This window comes from Portunus trituberculatus, chromosome 39 (genome assembly GCF_017591435.1).
Source record: "Portunus trituberculatus isolate SZX2019 chromosome 39, ASM1759143v1, whole genome shotgun sequence".
Taxonomy (NCBI): domain Eukaryota; kingdom Metazoa; phylum Arthropoda; class Malacostraca; order Decapoda; family Portunidae; genus Portunus; species Portunus trituberculatus.
The window spans coordinates 19,263,795-19,291,763 of record NC_059293.1 but is presented as its reverse complement, the minus strand read 5'-3'; the positions used below and the strand labels follow the sequence as shown (position 1 = coordinate 19,291,763).

The following is a 27,969-nucleotide window of genomic DNA, read 5'->3' as shown; positions in this document are numbered from 1 at the left end:
CTGGACTGACTCCCTTAAGCAAACAGGTGCACACTCCCGCCTCCCCGTCACCTGCGCGCCCTGATTGAAGCCAGTGCCGGGAGCCAGGAACACGGGGCCTCGCGGGGATGAAAACAGGTCATGGTGCAGGCCAAACACTCGCTCCCAAGAGGCTGTGCACTGGTTGGGAATCGAATACCCCTCCCACCCCAAACCGCCATTTGAATTGAGAATGAGAAGTTTAGAGAAGAGTCACGAATTGATGAGGGAAGGGGTGGTGGTTGTGGTGGTTTTGTGGTGGTGAGGGTGGTAGTTGTTGTGTGGTGTTGTTATTGGTGGTAGTTATAGTAGTAGTAGTAGTAGTTATTGTTGTTGTTGTTATAGTAGTAGTTGTTATATGACAGTAATAATAATGATGATGATGAGGTTAATAATAATAATAATAATAATAATAATAATAATAATAATAATAATAATAATAATAATAATAATTAAAACAATAATATTAATAACAATAATAATAATAATAATAATAATAATAATAATAATATAAAATAATAATAATAATATAGTAGAAAAAACCATTAATGGCTGTGGGCACAGAAACTTGTTTTCCTTACTCATCCCCCTCCTCTCTCTCTCTCTCTCTCTCTCTCTCTCTCTCTCTCTCTCTCTCTCTCTCTCTCTCTCTCTCTCTCTCTCTCTCTCTCTCTCTCTCTCAATTATAATCTCCTTTCGATGTTTTATGCGATGGGTGGTGCGCTGTTTCTGGAAAATCTTTTCGTGAAAATTCCTTTCCCGAGTTCTAATAGGCTCTTTGTCTTTGTCTTTATCAGGATAATCAATTATTTCCTTTCCTCTTGACCTCCACTCACAGCATCTCTCAGCTAGGAATATTTGTTTGGGCTTTTCATAAACCTTACATTACTTCTCGGTCACATTCTAAATACTCCATTGCTTCCTAATAATAATCAGCTTTCCTTCATCATGACCTAAAAACCTTGTTGAGTAATTAACATTGAAAAAAAGTGTGCTTTTGATTTCAATAAGAACATTGCAGTTACATTTACAGCGAATTACACTTCACTCAAATTACAACTATTTCGTTTCCTTTTGCCTCTCCTGTCCTCTTTTACAGGAGAAAATATTCGTGATAACTCATTCCATCTTTATGTACGAATATATACATTTCCCATTTGTTTTCCGCCTAATTGAATATAGATTTTCCTAGACGGGTTCTTGTTGATTCACCTCACATCAGCCTTCCCACTTAATGGCACATGTTTACTCCAAAGCAGCCCAACAAAACTGCCGGTAGGAGTTGGTTAGGGAGCAGTAAATCAATACAATAAGTCCACCGCCAGCTAATATCACGCCAGCCAGGGTCGTGTTCCTCCAGACTCTACACATGCGCGTCACATGGAATTACCTTGAGGATGTTGTCGCCCCACGTCCCGAGAGTCCCACCTCGTCCAAAGCGGGGCATCAAGAGGCGCAATATCCTCACAGCGCCAACACAGCAAGGTGACACCAGCACAACAATTTCGAGAGGTGCTATTCACAAAATTAAACTCAATTCCAGTTGTACTCGCCTTCAAAATCCCAAACAGTCACCCAAAGGCAAATCGGCCATACATCGCTGCCTCCCACCGCAGGCTTGGGGCCGCAAAAGGCTGACAGAAAAGAGAGGATTTCCAAGACTGACGTTCTGGCGGGAAAGGTAAAGAAAGAGACTAGAATGGTTAATACCTATGGGAAGGATGGACCGCCAGCCCTCACTTTGCCAAGAATACTTCACCATTACTAGGCAGAGAGGAGAAAAGGAAAAAAATAACTCACCCAATAACGGAGACGAAGTATATCTAGCAACATTAAGACAGAGGAAAGGTCAACCATTTCCTCGAAAAGTTAATACTACAGCCACTGCACTTCACATGTTCATAAAAAAATACATTCTAAAACCTACTGATTTCCTGGATTCGGTTCAGATTTAACACCTGAGCATAATTCACTGGTTTTCTGGTAGAGTGAAGAAAGAGTTTAATATCACGCTGGGAGAAAAATGTAGTGATGAGGGAGTGGATACCGAGGCGAGGCTGTGACAGGTGACAGGGAGCAGGCGGCGGCGGTGTTCCTGAGCTGAGTTACCTGACAGTAGCAACTTTAAACGCCAGGATTCCTGTGAGAGCTGCGACCAAACCTAATGAGGCGGTATCAATCACACTAATAGCATGGCACAGCAGGAAGATCTACTGACACACACAAACATTCACACACACACACACACACACACACACACACACACACACACACACACACACACACACACACACATGTATATTTTCAGTATGCATATACTGCAATTTCTAATAAAACGTATATTATTATTTTTATTACTATTATTATTACACACACACACACACACACACACACACACACACACACACACACACACACACACACACACACACACACACACACACACACACACACAGCAGTTAGCATGTGGAGAACAAATAAATAAAAAGACATGAAACACCCTGTTCATAATCAACATCGATCAAAAGTTTCAATAAATAAAAAGAAAAAAGAAAATCCTGAAAAAAACATGGTATTTTTGCTTGGTATCGCTTGCTGCGCCACCATCACGAGTAAAAATGATGTACACGAACTGAAAAATTACACTTGAAAAATATGTTATCCGATTTTCTTTCGCAAATGTAAAATATCACGGGCACGTAATTATAATACGATAAAATGATGATATTGATGATGGTAAAGTGGTGGTGGTATTATTATTATTATTATTATTATTATTATTATTATTATTATTATTATTATTATTATTATTATTATTATTATTATTATTATTAGTAGTAGTAGTAGTAGTAGTAGTAGTAGTAGTAGTAGTAGTAGTAGTAGTAGTAGTAGTAGTAGTAGTAGTAGTAGTAGTGGTGGTAGTAGTAGTAGTAGTGGTAGTAGTAGTGGTAGTAGTAGTAGTAGTAGTAGTAGTAGTAGTAGTAGTAGTAGTAGTAGTAGTAGTAGTAGCAGTACTTGTAGTAGTAGTAGTAGTAGTAAAACTGGTCAAAAAACAATCATATTCTCTCTCTCTCTCTCTCTCTCTCTCTCTCTCTCTCTCTCTCTCTCTCTCTTAACTCAGACACAGCAATTAGAGTCAATAACCCACCACTACACTGTCACGTTCCTCCCCACTCCCACTCTCTCTCTCTCTCTCTCTCTCTCTCTCTCTCCTCACCCACCTACTCTCTCTCCATACCATTTTGTCCCTCGCCCGCTCTTTTCACCGCTACAGCATCACGACTCTCCCTTTGGTCTCCCTTTGGTCTCCCTGTTTCCCTCCCACTGCCAATTCCGTAGCTTTGCAGGTCAGTACAACCTATCTTTTCTCTTTCCTCAATTCCTCTCGTTCCCTTCCCCTTTTCTCTCTAAGCTTTCTCTCTCTCTCTCTCTCTCTCTCTCTCTCTCTCTCTCTCTCTCACTTCCAGCACACTCGTCGGATTATTACATGAATAACGGTATTGATAGTGAGACAGTCCTTGTGTGTGTGTGTGTGTGTGTGTGTGTGTGTGTGTGTGTGTGTGTGTGTGTGTGTGTGTGTGTGTGTGTGTGTGTGTGTGTGTGTGTGTGTGTGTTCTATTTTCATTTTGTATAATTCATTGCGATCGATAACGTCTAACATTCTCTCTCTCTCTCTCTCTCTCTCTCTCTCTCTCTCTCTCTCTCTCTCTCTCTCTCTCTCTCTCAACCTACGCTGTAAACCCATGTAAAGCTGTCCTTCCTGTCTCCAGAACACTCCCTCCCCCCGTCCACCCACCCACACACACACACACACACACACACACACACACACACACACACACACACACACACACACACACAAACACACAATATTCTTATTATAACAGACTTGCTTCTAAAAGCTATATACTCTCTCTCTCTCTCTCTCTCTCTCTCTCTCTCTCTCTCTCTCTCTCTCTCTCTCTCTCTCTCCATTGTTTTCTTGTATTATTTTGTCTCTCAATGTCTCTTATTACATCTAGTGATACCATTCTCTCTCTCTCTCTCTCTCTCTCTCTCTCTCTCTCTCTCTCTCTCTCTCTCTCTCTCTCTCTCTCTCTCTCTCTCTCAATGTCTCTTATTAGTGATACTTCTCAAAGCATTTCAAGAGTACTGGAATTCAAGCTGGAATAATCCCAAGAGCACAGGAGATGCACAAGGGTTCCTGGAAATTCTAAATCTGGGTCTGGAAATTTTATGAGGGTCGCGGATTCTGCAACATAATTTGGGAGAGGAAGAGTATGGTCATGAGTAAATGGAATTGCATCTGTATTCCCAAAACTTTGACGCGATCCAGAGGGAAATATCACGGAAATATACGAGGGAGATGATGAGTTTTGTGGTAACAGATGGTTCTTGAGAATATCTGGACGTAAAATCTGACAAACAAAGGAAAGACTGATAGCAATGTGTGAATCTGCCCTTTTGGAAAATCTCAAATACTTAGGGTTGGTTGTGGAGAAAAGATGACTTCACTCTAAATGATTGTAAAAATAAGTAGCTATGTGAGATGAATGAGAAAGGTAAACATACTACGAATCTTTAATGATATAAGAGAAGACGAAAAATGTAAAAGCGAGAATGTGTACTGAAAAAAAAAAAAACGTTCCAAACAATTACTGCAAACTGTGAAGAAATGCTGACTTCACTTATAATGATAGTAAAAAAAAAAAAAATAGCGATGTGAGATTAATAATATAGGGAAATAAAGTGTATGAATGTTTAACGATATAAGAAAAAAATAATAAAAAAATGTTAATGAGTACTGAAAAATAATGTTCCAAATACTAATATATATGAAGAAATGTTGACTTCACTAAAAATTATAGTAAAATTGATATCAAATAAGGAATAAAATTAATCTTAACACTTCACAGCACAGACGAAGCGATAGAATACCGTGAATTATTGAAGGAAAAATAGATTAGTGATAAAAACATGCATGAGGAATGAATAAGTAATAACGCTGCAAGGAAGAAAAAGCTAAAATATATACTATCGACTGAGAAATAAAAGCAAATATTGATAAGATAAATAATAACTGAAAAAGAAAAAAAATACCTGTTTTTTATTTACTTTTTATTTATACCATGTAGGATTTTTCACGGGAATTTATGGGCTAAAGGTGATACTTTTTTGGGGTACCTCTTATCTCAAAACCCACCCGCTAAGAAACCATTGCACCGAGTGAGGAAACCCAACCTACACTCGCACCGTAGACAGGATTCGAACCCGTGCGCTTGGAGACCCCTCGGACCCCAGAGCACGCATGGTTCCACTGTACCACGGCAGCCCCGAGTTTAAATAAGGAAAAAGCAATGCATAACTAACATCCACCAAGACCACTGAGCTGAATCATTAGTTAGCTAAAACAATATAAAAAAAATACTCCACAAACAGAGAAAACCACCAAAAATTTTACCACAGTGACGAGAAATCACTTAAAACATTCCCTTACTCCTAAAAGTGTATAGACTCTCCCTTATTACAAAACTCCATAAGAAAACTTGCCAAACTTGGTAAATTGGTCAAGCTGTCACCAAAATAAAACCACCACGTAGGTCGCCACGCCACACACTTTAAACCAGGCAGGGAAAATTGAAGGTAGAAATATGATTAAATGAAACTTAATAAATAACAGAAAATATACAAGATTTAGAAAGAGAGAGAGAGAGAGAGAGAGAGAGAGAGAGAGAGAGAGAGAGAGAGAGAGAGAGAGAGAGAGAGAGAGAGAGAGAGAGAGAGAGAGAGAGAGAGAGAGAGAGAGAGAGAGAGAGAGAGAGAGAGAGAGAGAGAGAGTGTGTGTGTGTACGAAGAAAAGAATCCTGAAATAACTTGCTTTTTCCTTTCAGAGAGAGAGAGAGAGAGAGAGAGAGAGAGAGAGAGAGAGAGAGAGAGAGAGAGAGAGAGAGAGAGAGAGAGAGAGAGAGAGAGAGAGAGAGAGAGAGAGAGAGAGAGAGAGAGAGAGAGACATTCTGAACTCGGATCCTTACAAATATATGCCTTTATTTCATGACCTCGTGGGAAATAGTTGCTGATGAGGGCAAGAGGGAAGAAAAATAAACAAGAGAGACGACAGCAAAAGGAAAGAGAGCGTGGGAGGAGCTGGGAGAGGGAGGGAGGAGGGTGTGAATTAAAAAGGTACGTAAAGAGTGGAGGAGGAGGAGGAGGAGGAGGAGGAGGAGGAAGATGTGTTGGTGTTTGTTGATTCTGTGATGGAAAAAGAGGGAGAATGATAGAAAAGATAGAACGAAAGAAAACAAAAGAAAAAAAAGAGAAAGAAAGAAGGAAGAGGATAGAAAAGGCAAGAACACGAAACAGGAAAGAAAAAAAGAAGACAATAACCGAAAAATAAACGAAGAAAGGAAGAATGGAGAAAAAAACGAGCTAGGAGGAGGAGGAGGAGGAGGAGGAGGAGGAGGAGGAGGAGGAGGAGGAGGAGGAAGAGGAGGAGGAAGAGGAAGAGGAAGAGGAAGAGGAGGAGGAGGAGGAGGAAGCCAAGAACAAGACCAGCCGGAAGAAAGAGGAGGGCGAGGGAAGTGAGACGGAAATAGACAGAAGAGAGAAAGAGAGAGAGAGAGAGAGAGAGAGAGAGAGAGAGAGAGAGAGAGAGAGAGAGAGAGAGAGAGAGAGAGAGAGAGAGAGAGAGAGAGAGAGAGAGAGTGTGTGTGTGTGTGTGTGTGTGTGTGTGTGTGTGTGTGTGTGTGTGTGTGTGTGTGTGTGTGTGTGTGTGTGTGTGTGTGTGTGTGTGTGTATCCATAAGGAGGAGGAGGAGGAGGAGGAGGAGGAGGAGGAGGAGGAGGAGGAGGAGGAGGAGGAGGAGGAGGAGGGTTGAGAGGTTAGGAAAAGACATCAACAAAATCTTTTCAGGAATATTTTGAGAGAAAGAAACACTCTCTCTCTCTCTCTCTCTCTCTCTCTCTCTCTCTCTCTCTCTCTCTCTCTCTAAGAGTAATAGAGAAATAATACTATTCAGAACAGGAGAAAACACTCAACAGGTAGTAGTAGTAGTAGTAGTAGTAGTAGTAGTAGTAGTAGTAGTAGTTATAATTTTTTTCTTTTTTTCTCATCTCTGCAATGAGACCAACATTCAATCATCATCTCTATCTCATCACCTCCTTCAGTTCCTCCTCCTCCTCTTTCCTCCTCACCTATTTGCCCGTTCACTCCTCCTACTTATCCATTTTTCTCCCACTTCCGTCCTCTCCACCAGTTCCCTAATTTACTTCCTCCTCCTTTCTTTCACGTTAATATATTTTGACACTTCTTTTACTTCCTTCACTACTTCTTTTTCTTCTTCTTCTTCTTCTTCTTCTTCTTGTGCTTCTTGTTTTTCTTTTTCTTCTTGTTCTTGTCTTGTTGTTGTTGTTCTTGTTCTTCTTTTCTTCTTCTTCTTTTCTTCTTCTTGCTCTTCTTCTTGTTCTTGTTCTTCTTGTTGTTGTTCTTCTACTTTCTCCTCTTCCTCCTCCTCCTCCTCCTCCGTCCTCTCTCCCGTACTATCTCCCCACCTCACAAACGAGGGATTCAAAGGGATTTATTAAAAGTTTTGAAAATATTAAAAACTCTTTATAATCGATCCTGAAGTAAAGTATTGGTTAGGGGATGGTGCAGGCTTGGGGAGGGGGAGGGGAAAGAGGCAACCCTGAGCACCGCAGCAACTGAAGGGCGACATGGCGTTAAAGAGAGAGTTGCTAGTTATTATGTACTCATATTGGAAAGCGATCAACAGTATTTCGCCTTTTCACTGCTAGCCATTTATTTCTTCCCATTCATATTCTTAGTAATTTTACAAGTATTTTTTTCTTTACTAAGGTTTGTTTTGTAGCACTGAAAAGAGGAGAATAAAGCTGTTCTTCTTATTCTCTATGTGTGAATGCAAATTATATCTCTATACTTGTCTGAATGTTACCTAAAAGCGACCATAGTAGTGACTGTTATTTGCTACATTTCAACCTGATAATTTTAAACTTGGGAGCATTTCTTTTTCTATATCCACTTTTTTTCTTTCATCAGTGTCCTTGCTCTAGTTTTTAGCACTTATTATTTTCTATTTCCTTAATCTTTCCCCTCTTTTCCTCATCAACGACACCTTTTTCATCCATTGTTTTTATTTTTCCCGCAGTAGTTGTTCTTCATTTTAATCCTGTTTTTGCACACGTTTCTTTACTAGAGTTTGCTTTGTTCTGTATGTGTGTGAATGCAAATTACCCGTCTGTACTGGTCTAAACGTTACCTAAAGTCGGCCGTAGTAGTAGTAGTGCATTTCCACCTAATCATTATAAACTTGGGCACATTTCTTTTCGTTCTAGATCATTTCTTTCTTTTTCCTCGATTTTTCCCTCTTTTCCTCATCAACACCACATTTTTCCTCCACAGATTTTCCTGCAGTAGTTGTTCTTCATTTTTATCCTCTTTTTGCACATGTCTGTTTCGTAAGGACTGTATTGAATGAGGGAGGAAAGACATGATTGGGGATGAAAGACAGAAATAAGTGGGGAGGGAGGAGAAGCATTGGCACAGATGATGGGAGGGTAGGGAGGAAGATGGAAGGGAAGAGCGAAAGGAATTGGGTTAGAAGGGGAGAAGAGGGGATGAAAGAGTGAGAAGGGGAAGGAAGATGGAAGAGGAGGAGGGGAAAAATAAATAGGGTCAGCACAGGATGAGAAAGGATGAGAGAATGAATGGGGAAGTTTATAAGAAGTGGAAGAGAAAAGTGAGTGCGAAAGAAGAGGAAGGTATGAATGAGGAAGAGAAAATGGTGATAAATAAGCTAGATAAAAAGAAGAATGGAAGAGGAAGACATAGATGAGAGGAGAGAAGGAAGAATGAACAGAAAAGACAAGAAACAAGAGTGAATGAAGTAAAGAAGAGGAAGGTTTGAATGAGGAAGAGAAAACGACGATAAATAAGGTAAAGAAAAAGAAGAATGGAAGAGGAAGACATGGATGAGAGGAGAGAAGGAAGAATGAACAGAAAAGACAAGAAGCAATGGATGAATGAAGTAAGGAAGAGGAAGATAAGAGTGAAAAAGGAAAATGAAGATGAATTAGGTAGATAATAGGAAGAATGGAAGAGGAAGACAAGAATGAGAGAAGGAAAAATGAAAATAAAATACAAGAAACAAGAGTGAATGAAGTAAGGAAGAAAACGAAGAGTGGCAAGGAAAAACATGAGTAGAGAGGTGAAGAAAGGTATCTGCGGAGGAGGAGGAGGAGGAGGAAGGTAGGGAGGGAGACACAGGGAAGAGGAAGGGGATGGGAGAGTGGGGAGGTTACTTGTCATCTCTCCCTTCCTACCGACGCTTAGATAAGACAGTCCTTGGCACCAGCACAGCAACCATGGAGGATCACAAACAAACACAAATGAAGAACAAACAACAGCAGATTTGTTGTGCCTTAAGAAACGAATGTCCTTAAAGATTACCTTCATATTTTTTTTTTTTTTCTGAATTCTTTGCTCACCTTTATTTTCTTCCACGAGTTTTTCTTCTCCCTTCCTTCTTCTTCTGCTCTTCCTCCTCACTCTATTTTTTTTTTTTTTTTGTCAAATAACACCGTATTTTTCTTCCCTCTTCTATCCACTCCCTTCTTTCAATCTTCATCTCCACACCGTAAACCTTATCTCTTCCTCCTCTTCCTCTTCAATGTACCCCACCACCTCATCGCCACACGTATTAACTCCTTCCCTCACCACTCCCCTAATTCCCTCCCATCCATTCCCTTCACACAAAAACCTTCCCATCCCAGCCATACACATAACATCCCTTTCTCTTCCTCACCAGTAGATACCAATTCCTATTCCTTCCTTCCTCCTATATACTTACATCTCTCCATTTTCTTTCACTTCCCCTCCTTTTACCGCACTTTTTTTTCTATTTCTTCTTTCTCCAATTTTCTATTTTCTCCTACTTTTTTTTTCTTTATTTCAAACTCCTTCGTTTCTTTGTCTTTCTTTTTCCTTTCTCACATCCTCTTACTTTATTGGGTTCCTTCAATTTCTTCATGTTAAACCCTTCCTTTCTTCCTTCCTTCTTCCTCTTTTCTTCATTTCCTCCTTTTTTTTATTATTTTCCTGCACTTTTTCCTCCAAATATTTCTCGTTTTTACTTTTTCTATCTCAACTCTTTCTTGATTCCTTTTTCCTTTCATCATTTCTATTTTCTCTCTCTGTCCATTTTCTTTTCACTCTCTAAAGCCCTCAACCCAAATAATCTTCTTTCTATTTCTTGGGTTTTTTTTTTCTCCCATCTCTCTTTCATCCCAATTTTCCCTCTTTCCCTGCCTCCTCTTCCCTCTTTTCCCCTCATCCTCATTTCTACAACCCATCATTTCCCTTTCTGCTAAAATTCTAACCTCACACTCCATGTTTTTACTTTTTCCTCTTTCTCCTCTGCCTCTTCCCTCTTCTCTAACCTCATTCCTCTTCTTCCCTCTTTTCTAATCTCTTCTCTCTCTCCTCTTCCATCTTCCATCTTTTCCAACCACTTCTCTCCTCTCCTCCTCCTAATCTCCCTGTCTCCTTTTTCTCTATTTTCAAGCTTCGTTCCATACCTTCCCTCATTCCAAACCCCCTCCTCCTCCACCTCCTCCTCCTCTCACTTTCCGCTCTTCAACCTCTGCCTCTCTCGCACGCATACAAACGCTCTCCCTAACCTCTCCCTATACCTCTCATCCCATCCCTCCCCCCTCTCCCTAGCAATATTCCAGGGAACACAAATTTAATACAGCAGGCCGATCTTTCCCTGAGCAGCACAAAGGCCTTGACAGGACCTAATATTCGGTGCCCAAATATTCCGTAAACTTGAGTTATTTTTCAGACAAATATCACTACAGAGGAGAAGGATGAGCAAGGGGCAAAGCAGGAGCAAGAGGAGGAGGAGGAGGAGGAGGAGGAGGAGGAGGAGGAGGAGGAGGAGGAGGAGGAGGAGGAGGAGGAGGAGGAGGAGGAGGAGGAGGAGGAGGAGGATACTAACAACAACAACATCAAAGCTACCCCCACCACCATCACCAAATCTACGAACACCGACAACAACAACAACAACAAACTAAAACTTGGAAAAAACTCGGTCAAAAATAAAAATATGCACAAAATAGAGAAATGAAAAACAAGCAACAAGAAGCAGAAGCAGAAGAAGAAGAAGAAGAAGAAGAAGAAGAAGAAGAAGAAGAAGAAGAAGAAGACGAGAGGTAGGAAGGAAGCAACGAGACCCCTCCGAAAAACACATTTGTTGGCTTATATAATGACCTTATGTACTCCAGGAAGAAGTCGACGTTATATTTCAGGTCCGCATTGTAAACAGAAGAGCAAGACGGGAGAGGAAAGATGAGACAGCAAGGGAAGGAGGAGAGTGACAGGGAGAGGAAGAGGGAGAGGTAGAGGGAGACGGAAAAGAAATGAAGGAAAAAAGGATGAAGGTAAAGGAAAGTGAGAATTGACCAAACGTGAAGAGCAAAGTATATAGGAAAATTGAAATAGGAAAGAGGAAAAAGGAGGAAAAGGAGGAGGAGGAGGAGGAGGAGGAGGAGGAGGAGGAGGAGGAGGAGGAGGAGGAGGAGGAGGAGGAGGAAGGAAGGAAGGAAGGAAGGAAGGAAGGAAGGAAGGAAGGAAGGAAGGAAGGAAGGAAGGAAGGAAGGAAGGAAACACAGTGTCTTTCCTCCCACACTCATCCCTCCTTTACTTTTCTCCTTTAACCTTCACAACACTCTCCTTCAATCCCAAACATCACTTCGTCCCCTCCTCCTCCTCCTCCTCCTCCTTCTGCTCCACTTCTTTCTCCTACGTCTCCTTTACTTTTCTATTCTTGCTATTGTCCATTTTTACACTCCATCGTCCTCCTCTTCCTCCTCCTCCTCCTCGATCTGCTCCCCTTATCCTTCCTCGTTATTGTTTCTTCCCAATCCTCTCTTCCTGCAACTCATTTTCTTTTTTTTCTTCATCTCATCCTGTAGTAGTAGTATTAGTAGTAGTAGTAGTAGTAGTAGTAGTAGTAGTAGTAGTAGTAGTAGTAGTAGTAGTAGTAGTAGTAGTAGTTATTGCTGTAGTTATGTTCGTGATAGCAGCTGCTGTTGTTGCTATTGTTGTTCATAATCTTGTTTTTGTTTTTGCTGCTGCTGCTGTTGTCGTTGCTGCATAAATCAAACTATCACTAAACTACTAACTAACAAATTAATTTTTACTAATACTAATATGGATCAATAAAATAAAGTCGAATCTTCAGTAAATGCTACAAAACAAGTTATAAACACAACAAATTTTACAGCAAGACTTGAGCCACGAGAGACACTCCTGCCCGACATTACACACTCGCTCAAACACAGGCTGAATGAAAACGATAACCAAGAGAAGCTACAAAATATATCTTTCCACGTTCCGAGAAATGGAGAACGATGCGCCTTTTCTTCTCTTCATGGAAATAGAACGACCACAGGGGACTTAAAGAAGCTTACTCGATATTACATACTAAAGGAAAATAACTTCTTGAGACGTTATTCTATATAAATAATGACACTGCGGTAGAAAACATGTAAATATAATAATTGTACTTGTCGAAAACTGAAATAGAATCTGACATGAGTGGTTATTTTGAGGAGTTTTGCGTGTGTTGGTACTTGGCGTGTGCTGGAATGGTTCGTGAATCAGTAATTACTTCTAGGACGCTGAACACTCCTGGCACTCAGTCTGTGAATAAAAAAAAGTAAAGGATTTGTCGAATACCTTTCTAATGCAAGACTCGTAAAATAGGGAAGACATCGCATGAAAAAGAAACGAAAATATGAATCTGTGAACTTTTTGTGTGTCTATCTGACCAACTAAAAAATACTTCTACATATAATAATTAAGTTTGTGATTTTTGCGGACTATAAATATATCTAGAAGGGAACTAATTACTAAATTACTAAAAAACTGGTACAGTGGATCCGTGTGTGCTTTGGGATCCGAGGGGTCTCCAAGCGCACGGGTTCGAATCCTGTCTACGGGCTGAGTGTAGGTTGGGCTTCCTCACTCGGGGCAACGGTTTCCTAGCGGGTGGGCTTTGAAATAGGAGGTACCCTTAATAAGTATCCCCTTTAGCCCATAAATTCCCGTGAAAAGCCCACATGGTATAAAAAAAAAAAAACAGAAATAAGAGACAGAACATGATTTTTCGAATTCTCCATATTTCATAACGAAAATAACAAAACACGTGACTGATTTTTCTGAATAAATGTTCTCCTGAGGGTAACACTGGAAAAGAGAAAGACTGCAAGAAAAATTATATGAGAAAAATTGCACGAGAAAATACGTCATTTCGTAAACGCTATATTTCTGTGTAGCAACCGTGACAACAGGTAAGAGAACACACACCACGACTCTTTCCCGCCCACTCAACACAACTCAGCACACGGGGCAAGCAGGGCACCGAACCGCCTCCCAGTGTGTCCCTTCCATTCCCTTCCATCTTCATTCCTTACATAACACGCGCGGCTTCCCTTCATTACAAGAGACGTAGTGTCCTCTTACCACCAATCCCCCCATCCCCACCCCCTACCCCTCCACCAGCTCCCGTGAGAGATGGCGAGGCGTACAGGGGAGCTTTGACCTATATGGAGATAAGATGACCCTTGGCACTAGCACGCCCTAAAACGCTTCCCATTGGGCATCTTTTTTTCTCTCCTCAGCTCTATTTTTTTCCCTTCTTGTACTCTTTATTTTATTTCCATTTTCTTTTTCTATTTTAAATATTCAGGTTTTTATATTTTTTTTCTTATTGATTCCTTGGCATTTTCTCTCTGTTTTTGTCTCTCTCTCTCTCTCTCTCTCTCTCTCTCTCTCTCTCTCTCTCTCTCTCTCAAAATAAATAAATAAACAAATATATAAATAAATAGTTACAAAAGAAATTATGTTGGTACCTAACTCTGTTAACAACAACAATAACAATTATTACAACTACAACTACTATTACTTCTACTACTGCTACTATTACTACTACTACTACTACTACTACTACTACTACTACTACTACTACTACTACTACTACTACTACTACTACTACTACTACTACTACTACTACTACTACTACTATCACCCCCACCACAATAACCTCTACTGTCATTGCTGCCGCTGCTGTTGGTTCTACTGCTTCCTCTGCCCCACACAAACACAAACACACACACACACACACACACACACACACACACACACACACACACACACACACACACACCAAAATTACAAAACTTGCCGAGGGAAATTATCTTGAACTCTAACAATAGGGGGGACCAAATTTTCAAAGTGCATTTCTGTGTGGCTAAAGTCTCTCTCTCTCTCTCTCTCTCTCTCTCTCTCTCTCTCTCTCTCTCTCTCTCTGTCCAATAATGCAGACGGGCAGGACAGACACAGCGAGAGGCAGACAGACAGCCAGCCAAAAGAGTTTAACACAATACTACATATCACGGCCCATTGCGCTCACACAAGGTAATATGTCCCTAAATCTAATTACACAAGTGGTATCGGTAAAAGCGTTAATCAGATTCGTGCATCACACCAATAAAGGCCAGAGAGAGCGAGAGAGAGAGAGAGAGAGAGAGAGAGAGAGAGAGAGAGAGAGAGAGAGAGAGAGAGAGAGAGAGAGTTTACACGAGTTTATTACATTAAATCGCTCGAATGGTATTGGGAAATGTACCAACACTACGAAGGAAATATCTATTGGATTTTCTTAAACATTCTAATGATCATACAGCAATACTGGCGAACATTATTGAATTGTGTGACTTCTTGGAATATCTTCGCTATCATCGTTCAACTACCACAGTGAAAAGTGAATGTGGCAAGTTTTCTGTGTAGACTAAAACTTACTGTCCTACTTTCACTCCAATACTGAAAGTGAAGTACATTTTATCCTTTCTCCTTTTAGTTCCCCGCCGTATCGAGAGAAGTTCTAGTTTTCTTTCATTTCCAGGGGGAAGATGTTGAAGTAATACCACCAGCACAGGACAAAGACATTCCCAAACTTTTTTTTTTCCACTTTTTATTATTTTTTTTTCATCAGCTGCCCATCTATTCCACTTCACCCCAGCATAATTCTGAAATATTCGTAATCCTTCACTATTTCATAAAGCAGAGCAAAACGAGATCGTGAATTTAGAGAACACTTTTTTAATATTACTCAAAATTATAGGTCCATATTAATCATCTCCTTTTACAATAATGAAGGAAATAATTCAGAGATGGAGTGAAGAGGGAAAGGAGGGGGGAAAGGAAAAAAAAAAAAGAGGCTGGAATGAATAGTAGGAGGAGAAACGAAAAATAAAAAGGGAGCGTCATTAAAGAAATTACATCGTTTCCCAGAGGTACAATCATTTTCATGCGAATTCGTGTATTGAATGATTCTGCAAATTCCAATTTACTAATTTCTCTTATGAAAGGAAAGTTAAGCAGCGGCGGCAGGGAGTTCAGGAAATAAAGTATAAACATAATGAACGATGAGATATGAAAAAAAAAATTGCATTACGAGCGAAGACAGAATATTCGCCTGGTTGTGAGGAAGAGGAAGAAGAAGAAGAAGAAGAAGAGTTAAGAAGAAAAAAAGAGAAAGAGAAGAAGAATAAAACGATGAATAAGAAGAAAATGACAAGAAAATTAAAAACGAAAAAACGAAAAAAGAAGGAAGAGAAACAAGAGGAGGCGAATAAAAATATAACAAAAAAATACGACAACAACAACAACAACAAAGAAAAAAACAATACGAGGAGGAGGAGGAGGAGGAGGAGGAGGAGGAGGAGGAGGAGGAGGAGGAGGAGGAGGAGGAAGCGAGTAACATAAACTAGTATCGGGTTCATGTCTCGCGGGAATGAATGAAAGTGTGGGGACGGTGACCTGCCAGGCACTGCTTTCCCGCCACCACCACCACCACCACGTCACACACCAGGCGACAGCGACGGGAGAGCAGGGGAGGGAGAGACGGCGGGGAGGGGGTGGATGGAGGCGAGAGCAGAGACAAAGAAAGACGGAGAGAGAGAGAGAGAGAGAGAGAGAGAGAGAGAGAGAGAGAGAGAGAGAGAGAGAGAGGCTAGAAGTGTAGAGGAGAGAACGAGACGGAGATAGAGAAGGGAGAGTGGAGAGACAGTAATGCAGGAGAAGGAAGAGAGAGGCGAGAAGGATAGAAGAGAGAGAGACCGAGAGAACGGGAAGGGAGAAAAGGAAATAGGCAGGGAAAGAACGAAGGGTGACAGAAAGGCAAAGAAGGGAGAGAAGAGAGACAGACACGGGTGGGAGAGGGAAGGAGAAAGAGACAGAGAAGCATTGGGGGGGGAAGAAGGATGGCAGGGAAGGGAGGACAGAGACGAAGAAGGGCGGAGAGAAGACAAAAACAAAATTCAGGAAAGAGAAGGAAGGAAGAAGGCAATGATAGAAGCAAGGAAAGACATAGAGAAATGGAGAAAGATACAGAAAGTAAGAGGAGGAGGAGAGGAAAAGAAAGGAAGGACCAAGAAGGAAAAGAAAAACTGAAAACTAGGAAGAAAAGGAGAGAAGAAAAAAAAAAACTAAACCGAACCGAAGCTAACAGAGGAGAGGCACGGACGGACAGGTGACAGCAGGAACGAAGTGACGTGGAGACTGAAAAGGAATAATGGAGTGAGGAGGAGAAATGAGTTGGGAGTTGAAATGAGGCCGTAACATCGCAAGGAAACAGGAAACAAGAGTGTACAGGTGAACATTTCATTGTGATACCTAAACTACAAAAGGCATAAAGACAACACACTCCGGCTGAAGGACTGAGAGGGATTACAGGGATTATGAAATGAACGGGTAGGGATGAAATGAGAAGGAAATAAAGAGAAAATAACCCGCTGGTGAACATTCAGGCTAAAAATGAGAGAGGCTTGAGTTTGAGCGTTACCAAAAACGTCAAAATACCAGACATTTGCTTATTTTACCCTCAAATTTACCTGATGCTTGAGGCGAGTCGGGTAATGAAGGTTGGGAAGTGATCCGGGGAGGGCAAAAAGAAGCCTGAGAAAAAAAAAATGTGGTAAATTACGTACCAGTAGAAAGAAAAATCACAATCCCAAATACACATACATTTTTTTCACCTTTTTTACGTAAATTTTTCGCTTTTTTTTTCTTTAGTATATGTAAAGTGAAAAGGAGGCAATAACTCGGACATCGCTTTGAAAGAACAAATGGGCAAAACAGAGAGAGATAGAGATAGATAGATATAGATAAAAATAGATAGATAGACAGATAAAGATGACAGATAGATATATAAAGATAGATAGATAGATAGATAGATAAGAATAGATAGATAAAGACAGAAAGATCAAGAGAAATAGAGAGAGAGAGAGAGAGAGAGAGAGAGAGAGAGAGAGAGAGAGAGAGAGAGAGAGAGAGAGAGAGAGAGAGAGAGAGAGAGAGAGAGAGAGAGAGAGAGAGAGAGAGAGAGAGAGAGAAAGGAAATTAAACCCCAAAATTAAACGATCAACAACGATAAGGAAATAAGGAAACAAGGCGGTCATAAAACAACCATAAAAGAGAGAAAACGATAAAACAAAAGCCATTTCGGACAAAACAGAGCCAAAGATTGTTTGTGTGTGTGTGTGTGTGTGTGTGTGTGTGTGTGTGTGTGTGTGTGTTTCACTGTTTGATCTGCTGCAGTCTCTGACGAGACAGCCAGACGTTACCCTACGGAACGAGCTCAGAGCTCATTATTTCCGATCTTCGGATAGGCCTGAGACCAGGCACACACCACACACCAGGACAACAAGGTCACAACTCCTCGATTTACATCCCGTACCTACTCACTGCTAGGTGAACAGGGGCTACACGCGAAAGGAGACACCCAAATATCTCCACCCGGCCGGGGAATCGAACCCCGGTCCTCTGGCTTGTGAAGCCAGAGCTCTAACCACTGAGCTACCGGGCGTGTGTGTGTGTGTTTGTGTGTAAGAGAGCTCACGCAATATAATGATGAACAAAAATAGACCACAACAAAGCCTGGCCAAGTATGAAAGGGAATCAGATACTTTTAAAGGGGGTATATCTCCTGCCACCAGACAGCCACTCTCAACTGTCATGCCGCAGTAACACGTCATTTGTAGCAGTATTAGTTTTTCTGTTACCTTTCGTGTTTTTCCTGTAACCGTTACTTCCTATTCTGTTTCATGTTACCTTCTTGTCTCCTCTTCTTCATGCGACCTTCATCCCACTATATTGCAGGGTCAGCCGCTCGAGTTGTCCTTCTCCATCTGTTCTATCCATTGCATCTTCTTGAACTCCCAGCTTGTTCATGTCACTCCTTGTTACGTCTCTGCATCTTATTCTTTGTCTCCCAGCACTCCTTCTCCCTCTAACCTACGCTTTCTTTGCTGCCTTCACTAATTCATCCTCCTCTCTCCTTCTCACGTGTCTAAAATATCTTAGTCGTGCTTCTCTTGCCTTCTTTATATCGTTTTGTCTCTCATGTCTCTTGTTACCCTTGAAGTATGTCAATTGATAAACACATAAACAAAACAGATGAACAAACACAGCAGAGGCTGACCCTATAACGAAGCTGGTGGTGATTAATTACACTGTTTAATCAAAAAGACACTTCATGATATGGGCCTTACAAACAAAACGCTCAGAACAACAGCGCTCCAGGAACACCAGCAGGAGACAACGAGGGGGGCGAGGGAGGCGAGGAACAGTGTTGTGTATAAGTGGAACCCAGCGGCCATCGGTCAAGAGAGGGGAGCTAATGAGGCGACTAACCTTTGAGTCTATCGTGTTTAATGGCGTTTGGGTGGATCTGCGACCCCCTACACGGTGCCTCTACACTCCACACAGGGCGGGCCAGGCACCAACTAATGCAAGGTCACGTCCAGCCTAACCAAACGAGCTCAAGATGACTCAGAAAGTGTTCTATACGCACGTTCATTAACTGTGCCTACAAGAACCTGAAGGACGTGGTAAAATACGTGCAAATTAAACTCTTCAATACTGAAACACATTTTTACCTTGAAATTTGTGCACAATTAGATCATTTCATTGACATTAACAAGGATCTATGGAGGTCAGAAGATTAATGGCCAGTCTTCACAATTTTAATCCCTCACATAAGTTTCTGAAGCTGTAGAAAATCACCAATTAGTAACCAGAATAAATATGGAAACGCGTCGTGTTACTGAAGGGGGTTAATATAGATGATTTAGAAAAAGGAATATTGTACGAGTATACGAGTTAATTAAGTAAAGCATGCAACGAGAAACACAGAGCAAGAACATGAAGCAAGGAGGGACGGTGGAGGTGAGTGGCATCAAGGAAAATGTTGTCCTGTAATCAAGTGGAAAGTTGTGTGTCCAGATGTGAATAATTGAGTCGAGACGTATCAAATTAAATACCATTATGTTTCCAGTGACTAATTATGGACCCGAGAGAGAGAGAGAGAGAGAGAGAGAGAGAGAGAGAGAGAGAGAGAGAGAGAGAGAGAGAGAGAGAGAGAGAGAGAGAGAGAGAGAGAGAGAGAGAGAGAGAGAGAGAGAGAGAGAGAGAGAGAGAGAGAGAGAGAGAGAGAGAGAGAGAGAGAGAGAGAGAGAGAGACAGAGAGAGAGATCAGAGAGAGCAGAGAGCTTCTCCTTCACTCCTTCCATTTGTTTAGATCGTGTTGCATTACCCTAGAGAGAGAGAGAGAGAGAGAGAGAGAGAGAGAGAGAGAGAGAGCAGGCTGCCACGTAATGAGCCTGCAAATATCATCACTATTCATAAGCTGATAGGAAGTCGTGACGCGCGGTGACAGGAAAGGAAAAACGGCCAAGCCCTTGAGGTAAAATTGTGCCTCGTTATCGGCTTTCCCTGCGTCACCTTTTCAAACTCCTTCCTTTTATTATATCTTTGCCTGTGGCTGTGTTTGTTTGGAGCCTAATCAGTATCTCCTGCGCCAGTTCCCATCCACCTCGCTCAACACGTCAACCAGAAACACACTGCATTACTCACCAGCCAGCAAGGTCACAAAGCGAAACTGAAAAGAGAAACATCATCTAGTTATATACCTGTTTTCAGTCATCTTATTATCTATGTGTGTGTGTGTGTGTGTGTGTGTGTGTGTGTGTGTGTGTGTGTGTGTGTGTGTGTGTGTGTGTGTGTGTGTGTGTGTGTGTGTGTGTGTGTGTGTAAAATAATAATATATAGTTTATTTGAATTGCAGTACATACTGAAAATATACATAGGGGGATGGGCGGAATGTTTAAGAATAGTACATTAGCCTAACGGTTTATGATATGTGTGTGTGTGTGTGTGTGTGTGTGTGTGTGTGTGTGTGTGTGTGTGTGTGTGTGTGTGTGTGTGTGTGTGTGTGTGTGTGTGTGTGTGTGTGTGTGTGTGTGTGTGTGTGTGTATTCGTATCAAGCATTCTCTAAACACAAGTTACAGTAAGTGCATAAGTACGTCACCCGGCGCGAAATGAAGCGTTATGAGCGTCTAGTCTGCAAATACACAGCTCAATACTCACCTCGTCGCCACAGAGACCATTAGGTAACAGCAGTACAAGCAGCAATACCCGTAATGACATTCGTACATCATCGCCGCCGTCGTGCACGTCATTACAACCCCCAGGAAGGGAAGCACCACAAATCCCTCGAGCTTCCAACAACAACTAATAAACATAAGTCACTTCGATTACATAAACATAGACCTGAGCACCGTAAGTTCTTCCCGAGTAGGTTTCTCCCACGAGCAATTCTCATACACCATATCCTGCAAACTTTGTCTCCCGTTGATAGGTTGAAGTATAACTGTGTATTAAGCAAATTTACACTGTTAGATTACAATGAAGTTCTTTTATTCTTTTCAGAGAGATTTTCGAGAGGTGAAATATACTTACGTGGAATAAATTTAACCCTTTCAGTATTGGGACGCTTATTTACCATGTGTTTTGAGCATGATTTGATGATTTTATTTACATTAGAAAGAGTCTATGGAGGTCAGGAGATTAATGGCCACAGTCTTTCTCCAGCTGTAAATCGCCAAATAATAATCAGAACGAATATGAAAATGCGTCATGGTACTGAAGGGGTTAAAAGCACTTGCATTAGAGGCGCTAGAATACGTGAGAATATTCGTAGCGATAAACACAGACTCACTGCGCCACTCGTCCAGATGATAGCACGGAATTTATACACACACTGATATACTGCAGCTAAATGAGAAAGCTGTGTCCCGTCCACTGCGATCCTGCAGCGATGAGGCGGCCCCACGTTCGCTCAATAATTCTGAAAGCAGGCAAGCACGTTTATCTCCTTCCAAACCTTCATGAGCGATAATGACTCTAGATTGCCCACCTCCCAATAATTCAGCAGGGTATCTAATTAGTTTACCTTGATGTATATGCGTGTTTTTATTAGATGATGATTAGAGTCAAAGCGAAACACCTGCTTGGTATTCATAACCTTACCTGTTGTGTCGAGTAAAAGTATATATAAATGAATAGAATAAGACTCGCACGAATGGCTCACTCTCTCGCTCTCTCTCCCTTCTAATAACAAAACAAGAGAGACAATGGAGGATTATGAACAATTGTTTCAGTTCACGAAATTATAAAGGAAAACAAACAGAAGAATAAAATAAATAACAACAATAATAATAATGGTAATAATATTGAAAACTTAACCTCTTCAGTACTGGAACGCATTTTTACTATGAGTTTTGGGTGTAATTTCACGATTTCATTTATATTAGAAAAGGTTTATGGAGGTCAGAAGTTTAATGGCCAGAGTCTTCACTATTTTAATCCTCATACAAGTTTTTGAAGCTGTATAGAATTACTAAATATTAAGCAGAATAGATATGAATACGTGTCATGGTACTGAAGGGGTTAAAAGGGAAGCATGAACTTAAAACCTTAAAAAATCTCACGAGAACCAGAATATAAACTGTTCCTTAATTAACGAAGCTAACTCAACTAACACACGTGAAACCAGAATACCGAAAAAAGTACCATTACCACACAAAAAATCTCAAAAGAACTACAATATAAGTTGTTCCTTAATTAACGAACACACGTGAAACCGGAATACCGAAAAGAAAATACCTTTACCACACAAAAAATAGAAAAAAGAGAGAGTTAATGATGGCATATCATCCGAATTGACACCTTTTTTAGCATTGATTTCCATTAAGTAGTGTAATTGGCACCCACGCTCTGCACGCCTCGATAATTCACTCAAAGCGCAAAACAAACCACAGAAATTTGTTTGTATGATTATTTTAGACACACTTACACTCATTTATCTTATTGGTGTGTGTGTGTGTGTGTGTGTGTGTGTGTGTGTGTGTGTGTGTGTGTGTGTGTGTGTGTGTGTGTGTGTGTGTGTGTGTGTGTGTGTGTGTGTGTGTTTAGGAACCGCCACGTTACACACACACAAACAAATTCATAAAGTTACAAACTCCTCAGGCATATCGGTCCCCTTCTACTTACATTTGCGTTTCGAGGACATAGTAAGCGAGAATTTGGACCCTATTCTGAAACTCTCCTTGCTCTTCCACTACATTCACTACACTCTTATTGAAGCTACAAGGATATTCACGATTATCTTTACGTTTCTAGTGAGATAAACAAAATTTCCACATTATCACCAGTAAAAACCACTCTAGAGAACCAGGCAGGTCATCTCGGTGGCCTTGGAAAATACTCGTAGCGAGAGAGCAACGCGTTTCAGAATCCCTTTGGTGCCAGTAGAGTATTCCCTGTTCTCCGTCTGCGTCCCTTTTATTCGGCCATTACGACACGCAGGGAGGGCCTTCAGTGCATCCAACATTCCCATATGCGCCCTGTCCCCGTGTGTTAGGGCTAGACACCGTCGTTACCACCAACAATAATAATAATAATAGCAGCAAAGACGGTAGAAGCAGCCGTAACAGTAGTAGTAGTAGTAGTAGTAGTAGTAGTAGTAGTAGTAGTAGTAGTAGTAGTAGTAGTAGTAGTAGTAGTAGTAGTAGTAGTAGTAACATCTGTATCATATCACCAACACCACAATCACCGCCATCGCCATTATCATAATTATCATCATCTGCATTAAAAAGAAAAAAAAAAAAAAAACATTTCCAGCAAAACAAACACACACATAAAAAAGCCTTCTTCAAATGAACGATACTTACACACAAGCCTCCCGCGTCATTATCCTCACGAAAAATCACCAATGAAAACAAGAATCAAGCTCATTCATTTAATTATAACCACCGAACATTACATCAAATCTCACTTTAGTCTCTCTCTCTCTCTCTCTCTCTCTCTCTCTCTCTCTCTCTCTCTCTCTCTCTCTCTCTCTCTCTCTCTCTCTCTCTCTCTCTCTCTCTCTCTCTCTCTCCCTCTCTCTGTCTCTCAGCAGGACGTGACACGAACAATAGCTAGAAATCAGCGGCTCGATCAGATGCATCATTTTCCAGCTTTTTTTCTCTCTTTTTATTCACTTCAAGGTCGCTGAGCCTGAAGTCTGAAAGCCGGGCTGAGAGGTGCAGGACGTGACGCTTTTAGATACGTCCTGGCCCACCATTGAAGACCTACGTTGTGTGTGTGTGTGTGTGTGTGTGTGTGTGTTGGGCCTGAAATTAAAAAAAAAGATATCACTCATAGATTTTCTTTTTCCCTTTCTTTTTTCGTATTCACTGATGATGCAGACTTCTTGTTAGATTCTCACTGAAGTCATGGAGGAAGTCACGCTTGATAACCTCCACTGCAGTCTATTGAAAGAAAGCGAGGAAGGAAGAAGGTCAGAGCGACACGAGTGAGAATACAGGCCCTAATGGACATGCTGATAAGAATTTCCACCGAGATAGAGACTGATAATCACGCGTATTGTTATTATTAGTAACGAGAGAGAGAGAGAGAGAGAGAGAGAGAGAGAGAGAGAGAGAGAGAGAGAGAGATTTGTAATGAAATATTTCCAAATCAAAGTAAAAGAAATTGGAGGGAGCGTAACTTTCAAGGGAAAGGTGAGAGGAAGGATGAGGAAGAGGGAGACGAGAGGATGAAAAACATAAATGAAAAAGAAGCAGAGGAGGAGGAGAGCAAGAAGAAAAGGAGGAGGAGGAGGAGGAGGATGGGGAGGAGGAAGAGGAGGAGGAGGAGGAGGAAAGATGGTAAACACAGAGCAGATGAGAATGTTCTTCTCTAACCCGCGCTGTAAACATTGCTTGGCTTTCCCGCCTGCTACCACTGACCTTGATGAGAGAGAGAGAGAGAGAGAGAGAGAGAGAGAGAGAGAGAGAGAGAGAGAGAGAGAGACTACATGCGACTTATTTGTTAGAGTTTATGCAGAAGATATTACAGACGCAGTGAAGGTTTTCACATACATAACAAGTACGAGTATATGAGAATTCCATTTAATCTTATCCAAGAACATTCCAAAACCGAGTAAGTCAGTTTTTGTTACATTTTTCCACCTTAAACATATCTGAATTAATTTAGAAACCCATTATTACAGTAAACCGTGTATAATTTTGTCATACACATAAGACGAGATGCGTTACCAATGGCGTTATTCTAAAATGTCGAGAGTTCACCCAACAGTCATTCCTTGGAAGTGTTGAAAGCTGCAATGACGCACCACCAGCTCAGGAACAGTCTCTCCAAGCAGACAAGAAGCATCACTGCCAAGCATCTGTTACACTCCTACACTTTCTCCTTCCTCTTCCATCACGGAGAGCACCAACTCGTTCCCTGGATCAGGAGAAATGGTACCACAGTGCTATAAACAGTAATAAAGATTGCAGGCGAGATCTGTGTCACATATCACTCTCTATTTCCACTACTGCACGTGCCTGAGTCCAACTGCCTCCCCACCTTGCACCTCCCAGCCTCGCCACAACCTCTCCGCAAGATGGTGCAATCTAATTAATGTGGTGATCATGCGGACACCACCAAGACGCTGCGTAATATGACAACCCATTACCCATAACCGCGTAAGAACTCATCTCAACGTAAACTGTATCTATTTTTGATTGATTGAAACCTTCCAGAACTAAATGTAACACAGTATACTGCGTAATGTGACACCCTATTACAAATAACAGCGTAAACAATCCTCGCAACGTACACTGTATATATTTTGACCGATTGAAACCTTCCAGAGCTAAACATACCATAGTCTTCTTGGTAATTCATCATTCAAGCCTTCTTATACATGATTCCGCGTATATCCAGCAAGAGTATCATTAATTCAACCCATCAGTAAGTCAGAGAGTCACGCATGAGCCGGAAAGTCAGTGAGTTATTCCTACTTGTAAGCCACACACCTTTACAATTTGCACCTGTTTCTTTCATCGCAGCAGGAGGGGCGGCATGCACACCGTGAATTATGTACAGACACTTCAGCGTTGCTCTCTCCTGTTGACTGGTTGCTGGATTGCCTCTAACATGCACTCAGACAGACAGGCAACCAAACACAAAATACACACACACACAGGAGCGAAGATACAGAAAATACATTACTACAAAAAGCTTCCATGTAGTTCATCTCATAATCTTCTCCAAATCCACCATCGTTATCATTCTCATATTCATTATTACCTTGCCTTCCTCCTCCTTCTCATCATCATAATCTGTCTTAATTAGGTCACTGAAGAGCCAAGACATCTCTCTCTCTCTCTCTCTCTCTCTCTCTCTCTCTCTCTCTCTCTCTCGTTTCTGTTGTCTTTTTTCACATTTCATCGTCTTAACTTCTAACAATACAATACATACGATACACACAAACATACATACATACATACTAACACACCTAAGTGGAGGCCACATTCGGAGTGCACACTCGTATATTGTTGGGGACTTTTAATTATAGACCATTATTCTCTACTGGAATACTGGCGGTGTGTGTGTGTGTGTGTGTGTGTGTGTGTGTGTGTGTGTGTGTGTGTGTGTGTGTGTGTGTGTGTGTGTGTGTGTGTGTGTGTGTGTTTGTCTCACTTCATCCTCCATTATTTTCATTATCGCACCAGAGAGAGAGAGAGAGAGAGAGAGAGAGAGAGAGAGAGAGAGAGAGAGAGAGAGAGAGAGAGAATCAGCTGATGAGAAGCCAGCCACAGGTCACTTCCCAAATTAAACAGCTGGCAACCTTTTCCCTTTCCTCACCTTAGCTCTCCATGCAGGCTGGCTAGATCGGGGACTGGAAATGGGACGCGAAGGCTGCTCTTTAATTAAAACACCAAACCTGTATATACGTCCGTTGCGCGCCAGTATTTTCAAGGGCGGGATAAATACTTCTTACTCCCGCGGGCTGTAAACAAAAGCAATATCGAATCTTTAACGGGGCGGGAATAGAGAGAAACGCTGCCACATTCATCTCGTTTCCTGCTCCATCAATCATCACAACTTGCTCGCCTCTGGACTATTATCACCATTACTCACGACCGTATATCAAACCTCCACTTGCTACCAAAACATTTCACTCGTCACCATTATATTTCTTGTTCTTTGTAGTGATGGTGGTGGTGGCGATATTGTTGGTGTTGGTGGTGGTGGTGGTGTTGTTGTTGTTGGTGTTGTTCTTGGTAGTGATGGTTTCCTCTTTCTTTTTTTTTCTTTTTCAGCTTCTACTTTTTCTCCTCTTCCTCTTCCTCCTCCTCCTTCTCCTTCTTTTTCTTCTTCCTCAACTTCCTCTTCTTCACTACTTTCTTCAACTTTAGCTACTGTTTCTCTGCTTACTTCTTCTCTTCTCTTTTTTTCCATCTTCCTTCTGCTCATCTTCTTTACCTCCATAAGTTACGTCTACCAGCCGATAAAGATGAAAGAAGATTAGGAATGTCTTTACACACCAGTGGACTAAAACACGTTGATAATGACAATGGTGATGAATGTGTGTGTGTGTGTGTGTGTGTGTGTGTGTGTGTGCCAAATTACTAACCACACAAGAAGGGCGTGTACAAAGGGAACAGAACGGTGGAACACATCAAAAGCAAATATGTTGGGTTTTGTGTTACATATTGCCTACAATACCTGCTCTGAAGTTAAATATGTATAGTAATATGCAATACGTGCAGGATAGTGTATGCTCGATAAGCATTAATGTATCTTCACTTTATTGTTTTATGGGTAAACTCTGGAGCTGTTCCTATTCATATTTTCTCCTTTTTAACCTGTTCAATACCATGACATGTCTTCATTTTTATTCTGGTTACTATGTAGTGATTCTATACAGCTTCAGAAACTCATATGGGGATTGAAATAATGAAGACTCCGGACTTTTTAATCTTCTAACCTCCATAGTCCCTTGCTAGTGTAAATATAATTGCCTTATCACACCCAAAACTCATGGTAAAAATGCGTCCCAGTATTGAAGAGGTTAAGACTTGCACCGTTTCGAGGGATGACTTTCCGGTACTTACATCGGATCTAAATTAGCTTCTTTTTGGAAAAATTTTGAGTTTTTTTTTAAGTATTATCTTTTATTTATGTATTTTGAATGGACAACAAACAGTAACAGCTTTTTTCGTCCATTTATCAAGTCTGTCCTATTTTTCTATCATTTTTTTACGTATTCTAAATGAACAGCAAACAATGACAGCTCTTCAGTCCGTTCATCAAGTCTTTGTCCTGCTTTCTATCATTTTTTTTACCTATTCTAAATGGACAGCAAACAATAAGAGCTCTTTCTTCCATTCATCACGTCTTTCTCCTGCTTTCTTTTACGCGTCAATGAATGAATTAACAAATAAATATATAATGTCTCTCTACGCAGGAGTGTTTTGTGTGTACAGTGGAAGGTACGTAATAGGCTTTGAGATCCATCATGTTTCTCCTGGCAGGAAAACACGGAAGTTGCGACTATACAGTAATAGTAAAGGTGAACGTTCTGTCTTCACTTCGCCAACCTTTTTGTTTATTTTCCCTTCTTTCTAAATAATGAATATATAACAAAGGATTTTCCCTTCCCAGACGCTTACTACGGAAAATGTTTAAAGATTTTC

General features: G+C 41.1%; 1 pseudogene; it reads right to left on the bottom strand.

Moving 5' to 3' along the window:
- Nucleotides 1-27,969, bottom strand: part of LOC123515684 — a 164,559-nt pseudogene that overhangs the window by 109,463 nt on the left and 27,127 nt on the right.